The sequence below is a fragment of the Haliotis rubra genome, unplaced genomic scaffold (genome assembly GCF_003918875.1).
Source record: "Haliotis rubra isolate DU_JTF1 unplaced genomic scaffold, ASM391887v1 Scf26, whole genome shotgun sequence".
Taxonomy (NCBI): domain Eukaryota; kingdom Metazoa; phylum Mollusca; class Gastropoda; order Lepetellida; family Haliotidae; genus Haliotis; species Haliotis rubra.
In genome coordinates, this window is record NW_025766669.1 from 292,834 (window position 1) to 305,318 (window position 12,485).

General features: G+C 43.6%; 1 long non-coding RNA gene across 1 annotated transcript; it reads left to right on the forward strand.

Moving 5' to 3' along the window:
* Window positions 1-5,526: 5,526 nt before the first annotated feature.
* LOC124280028 lies at window positions 5,527-8,466 on the forward strand. The gene is made up of 3 exons (XR_006899554.1): window positions 5,527-5,537; window positions 5,741-5,742; window positions 8,353-8,466. It is a non-coding gene; the product is annotated as an uncharacterized LOC124280028 (long non-coding RNA).
* Window positions 8,467-12,485: the final 4,019 nt, after the last annotated feature.

Consider the following 12,485-nt stretch of genomic DNA (forward strand, 5'->3'; position numbering starts at 1 on the left):
TGGAATCTTTAAGATAAATTCAATCATGACTTGAAACGAGCTTGTAGTGCTTACGAAATGTAACAAACAAAACCAATGTGAAAAATACTGTTAATGTGTTCCAGAATTGTTTGTGTTCGATTATAAAAATTATGAACGATTGCTTGGTCATTTAGTCACTACGACCAATCTTCGATTATTTCAATTAATCGGACCACCACTAGTATCTATGCAAGTGCAAATTGGGTGGACATTAGTTCAGCAGTAATTTTTGGCCCATGGCCTCGAACCAGCCTCACATGTCAAAATACCTGAACATAATGATAGTGCTATGGAGTACCCTAGTCGTTAAAGTTTCAGCTAAGGCCCAGAAAAATATATGTCCATTTCCTGTTACATGCTTTTTGAAAATAGGGTCGGTTTTATCATTTTTTTTTTTTTTTTTTTTTTTTTTTTGGTTTAGTAACACCAGGTGGGCACCAGAGAATGTCTTCAAGGATACCATATCATGTTGTGACAATGACTTGTGATGAAACATAGAAAGATTTCTATATCAAATCAGTATTCATGTTATTTATTTGCAGGTTTTGTCAGTGAGAGCCCATTATGCCAATTCAATGCAATCCACTTTAGCCCTATGTACACTGAAAAACATGAACATATCATTCTCGATTTGGATGAAAATGATGAGTTGAAATGCACTCCAGTCATGATTTTGACTTGGTTAAAAAAAAACAATTTAGGGTTGGGTGGGTTAGGATAGGGTCAGTTGGGTTACCGGAAACGGACATATTTCTGTGGTTGGCCTAAACACCCTGAAGATTGTCATTTGTTTCCCCATGTATATGAGTCAGAATAAGTATAAATGATATTTTTATTTTGAAAATTCCTTTTTGTACAAATGAGATATAGTTGGAGTAATGTCAAGGACACTTTTACTCAATAATCTGGCAACATAATATTGTTAACTAAACGTTAAACAGCTTTCACTCTTTGACTCACTCTGTTGAATTCCTGTACTGCCAGATATCATATAAAAGCATTTTACATAAACCTGGTTGTTATTCAAATTATCTTGATCTCATTACATGCTCAACATAGATACATATTCTGCTGTCATCTCATATCAGAATTTTGTATTCTGCCTCTATGAATGAGCTGAGGGAAATATCGGATGAATATTTATATCCAGGTAGTATGAAAACTAATATCCACCTGAAACCTGACATATATAGGGCTATATACAGCAAAACAACCAATGAAACAAAATGGAGGGAAGGTAATGATATACTATCATAGAACCGCATGGAATATATCTGTTTAATATGTTTATTTTTCCTTATCCTGACTCATGCTTAATTGCTTGTCTTCTTCCTCTTGCGAACATAGTGGAACACTTGTATCTCCTTATTGAAGCTCCCTTCAATAAAGTGTACGTAAAATCACTAATCACTACTCACCAAGAGTTGTCCCTCCTTCCGTTTTGGCGGGAACTGGCGCCACTGTTCCCCCACATGCTTCACTCTCTCCTTCGTCGCCCAGTGAGCAGGTTGTGAGAGCGCCTGTGTCTCCTTACGGCACTATATCCTTTGATTATTTAGTTAGGTTTAGCTAGTATCCTTCATCAATATGTTTTGATATTTATTCGTATTTACCATTGTTTATTCACGGTGTATTCCGTGTTTGTTCAGTAGTTTACGTTCATGAAAATCTGTTCCATATGTAAGTTACGTTTCTCTGTTGCTGACCCGCACCTAATATGCCCTAGTTGCTCAGTACCATGTTCTTTCAGCTCACGCTGCAATTATTGCAAGCATTTATCAACTTGTGAATTTAATAAATATTTACTTTGCGTCCTGAGGCGTGCCGCAGATATGTCGCGCAGGATTGATCCAGTCATGGATAAGTCAGCTGAGTCCCTCACCAGTCAACTGCTGTCGGACGACCCCCTACCGTCTGGTGTTCTGCTGGAGTTTCCCTCGGAGGAGAGGCGTGGGACGAAGTCTGCCACCTCCTAGAAGAGACCTGCATCTCCAGACATCCCGTCGTCGCAGTCCAAGACTCGGAGGTCGTCAGCCACCCAGCGCAGACTTTGCACCCCCAGGGGAAGTCCACCACCGAGGGGAAGTCAGCGCAGTCTACTAGAACTTTCTCGGCCGAGATTGTTCCTGTCGCAGAACAGGGCCTGTATGATGATCAGCCGATCATCATCCCAGAGGTTCATCACAAGAAACGACCGGTCTCAGCTACGGTGACTTCAGCGCAGATCCAATCTCAACCCGATGTATCAACGCTGACAACTGATGATCGTCCCGTGGGCCCCGTCGCCATCAACGCAGAAAGGGCAGCGCTGGTACCACCACAGACCTTCCCGGGCGACTTTATGCAGTAGTTCTCCAAGCAGATCATGGAGATTATGGAGGAGCGTTACGGCCTGGAAAAGAGACAGCCAGCCTGGGGCCCGAGCCTTCGCGAAGGCTCCAATGCAGACATCATCTCTGAGGGGCCTGCCATCAATGTGACTTCTGCCAGCAGAACAACACTACCGGACCAGCCTGCGCGAAGGCCGACTCAGCCAGCCCCTGCGGAGGACTCGGACAATCAGCGTTCGCGAAAGGTGTTCGCGAAAGGCTACACGATCTTCACCTGCTTCGGACTCGGATGATCAACGTTCTCGAAGGAGGAATCGCTCCTACTGTATCCAAGACATCTTCGTCCCGTAGATCGTCGAGGGATTCACCAGGACCTTCGCGAACCCACAGTCGCTCATCTCCGCGCAGGTCACCCTACAGGCACAGTTCGGCGGGCCATTCACCACGTCGATCTCCTCGCCGATCTCCACGCAGATCCCCACGCAGGTCTCCACGAAGGTCTCAGCAGGTCACCACGACGTTCACCCAACAAGTCTCCGCGCAGGTCTCCACGTAGATCGCCACCCAGATTACCACAGTCACGCAGGACTCCACCTCGTTCACCGTCGGAGGAGTATCAACGTCCCTTTCTCAGCACTCCTGTTACTGAGGATGATGGCGGCATCATATTTTCGGACTCTGAAATACGTTACTGGACGGCTAATGGATTGGACTTGGCTTTACCATCTAAAGACGATAATCTGGCTCACACCTATCTTATGACAGATGATAATGTCGACGCGCTCACTCTGCCCCCGATCGATCCCATCGCAGCGGTTCCACAGAACCTGGACGCAGCTTTCAAGACAGCCACTAAAGCCCAGGCGCCACACTTACCACAGTTCAATGCCAGGAAGTTCTCCTCCCATAAAATGGATCCCTTCCTTAAAGCTCAGGAAATAGACGAGAACTTTAAAGTAATCAGCGATGCCAAGGCCAAGTCTTACAAGATTGAGGACCACAAGCTGGCTCAAGTAGAAACTATGACCAGAAGAATGTTCTTCGGCCTCAACAGATCTCGCACAGTCAACGAAACGCTCATCGCCAAGTTTTGAGATTCCACTGCGGAAGAAGATAGAATGATCTATTCGGCCCTCCTTATGCAGAAGAAGGACCAACAGTTCATGACAGACCACCTTTCGTCCATCTCCGCAGCGCTAACTCTGGCCGGTCGTCAAGGTCTCCTCGCCTCCTGCAGTTGGAGTGAACAGTTTACGGCGTCACTCTACACAGCCCCGTGGTCAACTCCTTCCATCTTCGCTGGAGAAATCGACAGGGTTGCTAAGGAAGTCACTAAAGATTCAAGAGAAGTCCTAATGATCAAGTCCATAGATACTCTGGCCAGCGTCATCAGGCAGACAACCCAGCGTTACTCAGGAAGATCCAAGTTTCCTGGTATACAGAGGGCACGCGACAGGAAAGTGGCTAGCTCCAGAGGCGGGAAGGACTCTTTTCGCCGCCCATTCGGCAACTACAAGGGAGGATCCGGACAAGGCAGGGCACCCAGAGGCTCCCGGAATTATCGACGATGAAAGACGGGTTCGAACGACTGGAGTCTTCCACCCCCAGCCGTTCCTGTACAACCTTCCCAAGTGGGTGGACGTCTACATCTCCACTGGGAAAACTGGGGAATACTACAAGATCCATACGTATCCAACATCCTAAGACACGGATATCGCATCCAATTACAGGCCACGCCACCGCTTACAGTCAACCCTCACAAGTTCGACTACAAGACACATCAGATAGAGAAGTTACGAGAGGCTGTCTCATCTCTTCTAACCAAGCGGGCCATAGAAATCGTGGATCAAGTCAACATCGAACTAGGTTTCTACTCCCCAGTTTTCCTGGTTCCAAAGAAAAATTCCAAAGAAAAGTTCCGACTCATCTACAATATGAGCACGTTCAACAGGGATTATCTACGCAGACCTCCCAAGTTCCGCATGATACATCTACCTCAACTAATCCACCTCGTCCGTCCGATGGACTACATGGCCAGCATAGATCTACAGGATGCCTACCTGCATATCCCGATACATCCCGACTCGAGAAAATACCTCAGATTTACACTGGACGGGCTACATTACCAATGGAAGGTCCTGCCATTTGGAATATCATCGGCCCCCTGGTTGTTTACAAGAGTAACGAAACCCTTAGTCACATATCTACATCATCGAGGACTACGAAGTGCATTCTACCTCGACGACGGGATTCAAGTAGATCAAGATCCAGTCCGTCTCAAACTACAATTGAATTTCACCATCAACCTACTCACGCAGCTAGGATGGTTATCGAATCTACCCAAGTCGGATCTAGAACCTACGCAGGACCTACAGTTTCTAGGCATCAGATTTCTCAACGACGCAGAATCGTATCATCGTGCCAGAGGACCGATGGCTCAAGATTCAACAGACCATCCCTCAAGCCTTACTCTCTCCGTGGCCACTACGACAGTGGCAGAGTCTGTTGGGTCTCCTCACGTCCGCACAAGACATGACAGCCAGAGGCAGACTACAGCTACACCTGTTACAGGTCCTCATCAATGCTCATCTCGACGACCTACAACCCTTCGGTATACCGAAGGGTTGTAGACCTCATCTACTATGGTGGACCCGGAGGTCGAATGTTTGCATCTATTTAGCAGAGCCGGAGTTCAAGACCCATCTATACGTAGACGCGTCACTCCAAGGTTGGGGAGCACATCTCAACAACCATGTGGCAGCCGGGATATGGAACCAGGAAGAGAAACGTCTGCACATCAACATGCTGGAGATGAAAGCAGCCATCAACGCCATACTCCATTGGAGCACCATTCTACAGAATGCGCATCTCATGGTACACACAGACAACTCGACAGTGGCGTTTTACATAAACAAGCAAGGCTCAACAAGATCATTGAACCTACTAGATCTCTGCTTTCAACTGTTCGACCTAATCGACGATCTGAACATCCACGTAAGAGCATGTCACATTCCAGGAGCCAAGAATGTCATAGCAGACGCACTATCCCGTCCAACTCAACCATCGCCGACGGAATGGATGCTCCATCCAGAGATCTTCACACAGATCATCAAGGAAATAGGAGCTCCGTTAATAGACCTATTCGCCACACGCTTCAACAATCAGCTAACAACATTCGTCTCTCCAGTCCCAGATCCACGAGCATGGGCAACGGATGCTCTCAGGATATCCTGGGAAGGCCTCCGCCAGCGCTACTACCGAGGGTGTTACAGAAAATCAGCCAGACAAGGAACCTCCAACTGATTTTGGTCGCGCCCTACTGGCCAGCAAGAATGTGGTTTCTCATTCTGATACACGAACTCGGACCACCAATACTGCAACTACCAGAGCGGTCAAATCTACTAGCACATCCTCACACAAAACAAGCGCACGGCAACCCAGGAGCATTCCAACTACACGTGTGGACTGTATTAAGGCATGTTTAAACAAGAGAGGTTACTCAGCCAGAGCGGCAAAAGCAGTCACGCTTGCTTTATGCAATTCTACACGCAAAGTTGTACGACGACAAGTGGCGCAATTTTGAGACCTACGCTGCTAAAAAGGGATTTACAGCTAGAAAGGCAACACATCCCCAAGTGGCAGACTATCTTTGTCACCTACGACAAACCAAAGGTCTGAAAGGTTCTACACTCTCAACATACCTAGCGGCATTGAGTTCAGTGATAACTATGATGACGGGTGCAAAGCTAACCAAAGTACCAGAGTTACTGGCCTTGTTATGCTCTTATAAATTGGAGGACCAAAAACAGAGATTTCACGCTCCGGCTTGGGACCTCAATATTTTTCTCAAACACCTCACAAGTGAGGGTTACGAACCACTGGAGACGACATCCTTTGAATTCTTGACACAGAAAACGCTGTTCCTGCTAGCCCTAGCAACAGCAGCCAGGATGTCGGAAATTAATGCTCTAGATTACGAGAGAACGAGATTTGATGAAAATCAAAACACAGTGCACATGGGACTGCGATGGGATTTTATCGCTAAGAATCAACTGCCAGGTCAACCGGACAGACAATTCCACGTCCCAGCACTATCCTCCATACTCGGACCACATGATACGCTTGACTTATCCTTGTGCCCAGTGAGAGCATTGAAAGTTTATCTACATCGATCCAGAATGAGGAGACGCAAGTTTAAACGACTTTTCGTCCCGATATCAACAGCGACACAGACGGAAGTCTCGCGCACTATGATATCAATCTGGATAAGAACTGTCATACTACGAGCCTTCAAGACTGCAGGACTCGATCCTCCAAGAGCCTCTAACCCTCAAGAAATTAGAGCACTGGCGTCAACACTCGCTCTACATGGGAATTGCTCGCTCAACACGATCATGGAGGGCTGTTTCTGGAAAACGGACATGGTGTTTGCAAACCACTACTTGAGAGATATCGCCACCGAGGACGTCTCAGGCATTCACCATTTCGGCCCTCTGGTTGTCGCACAGCAGTTGACAGTTCCCAACAGAAGATGAGACGTTGTCTCGCTCTGTTATCACATGACTTATCAAGCCTACACTCAGCAGAGTTTTGCTTCAGTATCTATGCACGTCTCAAGACTAGCATAAGTGATAAACTCAGTACTTGTAAGCTTACTCGTACAATTGGGTCGCTTCTCCACTTTGGAGTTGCTAAATCCACATTGAAATGTTAACAGAAGTAGGACCAAAGTTAACTATTGTGGTCCCCCCATCAAAAGGCAGCTGAAAGAACACATTTGCTTACAGCAGCAGAATTTAGCATAATTACAGTGCCATTATGAAGTTCCCGTAGGGGGGTTTATTTTGACATAAAATTCACTAATTAAATCCTAAAGTGCTTTTTCCCACCACCTTTTCCGTCGGATTCTACAAGCAATTAAGCATGAGTCAGGCTAAGGAAAAATATGTAATTTTCTGAATAAACTTGATATTTTATACTTATCCTGACTCATGAGGTAAGCCCTCCCAACCTCCCCACAAGACACTTTGGATTTCCCTGCAAATTCAAGTGTCGGGCTCATATTCAGGAGAGAGTGAAGCATGTGGAGGAACAGTGGCGCCAGTTCCCGCCAAAACGGAAGGAGGGACAACTCTTGGTGAGTAGTGATTAGTGATTTTACGTACACTTTATTGAAGGGAGCTTCAATAAGGAGATACAATTGTTCCACTATGTTCGCAAGAGGAAGAAGACAAGCAATTAAGCATGAGTCAGGATAAGTATAAAATATCAATTTTATTCAGAAAATTACATTTTTATTTGTGTTAATTTTATTTTACATACATAAACTGTTAAATGTTGTGTTTGAGAATGTGAATGTCTTATTGTTGTATCTGTACATATTTTTTAACAATACAACTTTTTATCAAACTCCCATTTTTTAAAATTCAAAGTTGAAGCACCAAGATCACTTTTGAAGGTCTGGCCTCATGTTTTTGGGATGCCAAAGTGCATCGTTTTGTATCTTCATTGAAGTACAGTAACTATGTTTGTATCAAACACACTTATAACAAAGTTGATGAATATAACAAGCTGCTTGTCTTGGTCACTGTGTGTATATTTTAGTCAAATTGAGCATAAATGAAGTATGTCTATAACAATCTAACATTACTGCTCCTGTCCATGTCTGTAATATTGAAAACTTATAAGCACCAAAGCACATTTATTTCCTACTACGTTTTTATTCAAACATGATCTATCCAAGTTATAGACACTCACTGCACAATTATGATATTAATTTCACTTGAAAAGGTGTTTGACAGAAGTTTGGCTGCCGAGGCCAGCTGATAACATGGCCCGAGTATCAGAAATGTCTAAACATTGCTCTGAAGTCCTATCTTGCTCTGGGGATTGAGACTCAAGAAATACCTTGCAGCATGGAGAATCTGAAGACAGACACTGATGCTGGTGTACCTTACAAATACTTCCTCATAATTATCATAAATAATCTTTAGATCTTTAGGAGCGGTGGGTTAGCTTAATGGTTTAAGCATTTGCTTGTCACGCTGAAGACACAGGTTCGAATCCCCACATGGGTACAATGTGTGAAGCCCATTTCTGGTGTCCCCTGCCGTGATTTGCTTGAATATTGCTAAAAGCAGCGTAAAACCATACTCACTCACTCACTTTAGATCTTTAAAAAGAGTGCCAACTTACCCCAGTTCTAAAATTAATCCATCAATCTATTTCTTAATACTGGATAGGTGGCATGGGTACATTATAGACACTAGCCAATGTTTTATTTCAAGAGAATTTTTAGCCTTCATTAGTGAGTAAGATTTATCATATTTATTCAAATTGATGATACTTTAAGATAAACCATACTCACATGAGATTGATGGACAAGCAAAAAGTGAGTCAATACCATGACATTTAGTCTTGAGGAAATAACCAACCTGCCATTCGTTCAAAATATAAAATGTACAACCAAATATATTTACTGTCTATTACTGAGCAAAATCACACTAATCATGCATTTTAAATACTTAGGAATAACATGATGTAATATAGCACAAATTAATATTGATTGTTGTAATGCATTTGTGGCATCTGTTGAGTAAATCAACCACACTACATACAGAGTACACTATTTTTCTGTCATTGGATATTCAATACATGGGTTCTTCAATAGATGGCAGGTCATATGCTGTGGTAAAGTAGAATGTGCATCTCTTGTTTTGTGATGTTTTGGGGATTTTAACTTTCGCATGACTGAAAATTTTGGATTTGCGAAGGTAGGGAGTTGCCAATGTACCAGCATTAAACAGAATAGATGCCTGGGCCCCTTTTCACAAAGCTCTGGTAAGTCTAAGATCTCGTAACTTTTCTCGTAGCATTCGTACCTCTTATGTTACAGTATAGGAGGTACCGAATGCTACGAGAATAGTTACGAGATCTTAGGCCTACGAGAGCTTTATGAAACGGGGCCAAGGCCTTTAACAAACCAGGGTTTTACGGGACGCATGATTCCTACATATTGGACGAGAAATTTGATGAAGTACCCCCAAACTAAAATCCAGTGCATACTTGTGGACGCAATATACTTTTTGGGGGGGAGAGAACTTTCTGAGTTTGTAATGATATCCCATATTAAAATGTAAACAATCTGTTTACAATCATTATTCTAATGACATTGAAAGCAACACATACTCATGACATAATCATTATCAAATGGGAAGCATTCATGATCATTGATTTCATGCAAATCAATGGACTCCCAATTTTGGAAATGGACTCTCAAAATAATATGACCTGAGTCTCCAGGACTCCCTGACAAACGACAGGCCAACAGCTTGCTTGAAACTGATAGATACTGATTTTCTAATAAGGAATGATGGTAGGGTGTGTTTGGAGATTGGCAGCTTGATGTATATACTCCCATGTTCTGTGATGTTTGAAAAGTCATCAGTGGAAGTAATAAGTTTCTTTGAAGTTGTCTGGGCACAGTGCATGTCTTGTCAAAGATTGTTGAGCAGACAATCCAGGACGTCCTGTCAAAGATAAATGTCTGCAGAAGCTTGATGTCAAAGATTGTTTCTGTCTCTGTTTAGGTTCCCGGTAGCGCAATTGGTTGAGTGGTGCGGTCGTATGATGTGGAGTTGCACAGCTCTGCATTGTGCGATCCTATCCCACCGTTGCCTCTGTTGGATTCCTTGCACCTTTCGATTCAAACCCAAAGCAAGGAATTAAGATCAAATCAGTTGGGTGGTCCTTCTGAGTAGCGGCACTCTCAAGGCAAGAGCATGGTAGCCGACGCAATCCCCTAGGGAGAAGTTGCGCAACACCATCAATCTTTTAAGATAAGAGAGAGAGAAAAGTAAAAGAAAGAAAAGAAGTACCTCGGCTTGAGTGGTGCAGAGCTATTGGTATCCGCGTCCTCAAGCTGAAGAGAAAGAAGCTCAATCGACGCATCAGCAACGTCGTGAGGGAGCAGCTGGGTGGCAGGGTGGTGTCATACACACCTGACCCCGCCCAGTATCTGGACGGGGTCCACCTAACTAAGCCGGGCATGGCCGCCCAACACTGGGCCATTCTGGCAACACTGAACACACAGTGAAACCTCTTCCGCGTCCTCTCCCCTACTCCCCCTTGAACTCTTTAACTCGTTGTGGATGGCAGCCCCGCACGCTGTCCGGCAGTGGGCAGCGGGCAGCGCGCAGCAGGCCTGTTGGCATGGTGCCAACGGGACTAAACACCAAATCGGCTTAAAAAGGGGGATACTTGGCTTCTGTTTTCACAGTGGCAGCCCAAACCTTCCTGCCTGCTGTCTTCACGGGAGGAAGTACAAAAGTTTCCCATGCCTTATCAGCCTGCTTTTCCTGCCTGCTGTCTCCACGGGAGGAAGTACAATGTTTGCAATTCCTTACCAGCCTGCTTTTCCTGCCTGCTGTCTCCACAGGAGGAAGTACAAACTTGCCTATGCTTTGCCCGTCTACTTTTATACGGCAGAGGGCTGCAGATAGCTAAAATATATATCATGCAAACAAATTTGTTAATCATCTGTATCAAAGTTTGGAGACATGTATCTACATGCAGTTTCCCATGTCAGAGTAGGGTATCCATGTAAAACCAGTGGCATGGTATACAAGCCACTTTGCTTACTCAAAAGTGCCATAGCAACAAATGTGCTTCCTGGTCAGGCTGATGAAATAGGACATACTATTATTGGTTATTGAGCAATTGAATAAACATGATAAATATTGCAGTATGACTCAAATATGCACTAGTTACATCATGATAGATGCTCCATGACCAATGTAATTGTGAGTGGCAATCAAACCTGGAACTTTCTGTATTGTGATACTTTTCTTATTAAACATGTTAAAGTGACAACATATGGAATTTGTCACATTTGATGAGTGTACATACATATTGAACTGTGTCTGCAACAGTATAATGACTTGGTGTTTTTCTTCAGTTCACTCAGTATCTGATAGAGAAATAAAGATCAGTGTTCAATCCATTGTTATATCACACAAAAAGGGAAAAGATGGTGGTGGTGGTGGTTGTAGTTCCCAATCATGTGCTCGTTTTCAAGAGATTTACAGTAGTCAGAGACAGCTTAATTTGTCAAGTTATTAGTTACATTTTTTGCAAAAGGCATACAGGTCTTTTGGAAACAAAAATTGCTTAAAAACTTTATCATTTCAGTTAAGGTCATTCCAATCAATAAATTGGAAAAAATAGAAAAATATCCTGAAAAATGGTATATGGCTTGTGTGATGTGAATGTTATCATTGCGTAAGTGTGTCACGAAGTTGTGTGAAGTGCTCTCACTTCCATGTAGACCAATCACAAGCACTCAAGTGTTGCTGATGAAGTGTAAATCCCTATTCAGTACCTCTGGTGCACAATACAGCTGTAACTTAAGAGGAAAGAAGATTAAGGTGGGGAATTATCAGTGGTAAAAATTGTTTTATGACTTACATTATACCTGTTTAATGGCCATAATTGGCGAATCTTCTTGTTTGTTCACTAATAAATACATTCTGACAACGTATATTACTATCTGATACATGTGACATCAAAGTGTGATATAGTAAACTCTACCCCTTTTTAAGATCTCGCCTACACTTAACAACTGTGAAAAACTATTATTACCTTCGAAAGATTCACACCACCTCATCAGAGTTGGCAAAACAGATAACAAAAGAATAGAATCCATTATTTTTACTGTGGCATATATATAGCCATAAAGTGTTGTTATATTATGCTAGATAGTATATCAGTTTTATTCCTTTTTCCTAGTATCTTCCATGTCACTAATCCTGCACATAGCATGTGAATATTTCATTAAGCCTCTCAAGTTATGCTGCAGACATTTCCGTGGTATTTTGAAACCATTTGTGGTAAGATCAGGTGAAACACGATCACATCCCGGCTGTTCCTTGTCAATATTTAATTCCAGCATTGTCATGCTCGTCTTATTGTCAATGCACGTCCCCTCTGAAGGAGCACAACAAGCACCTGCAAGTACCAGCACTGAGGGCTTCACAGGTGTTACACTGAGGTGGGTACACCTATCAGCCTCACCCTGCTGGAATATCTTCACAGATTTGAGAATGGTGAGTGTGATGTCCCTGCTAGGACTTCATT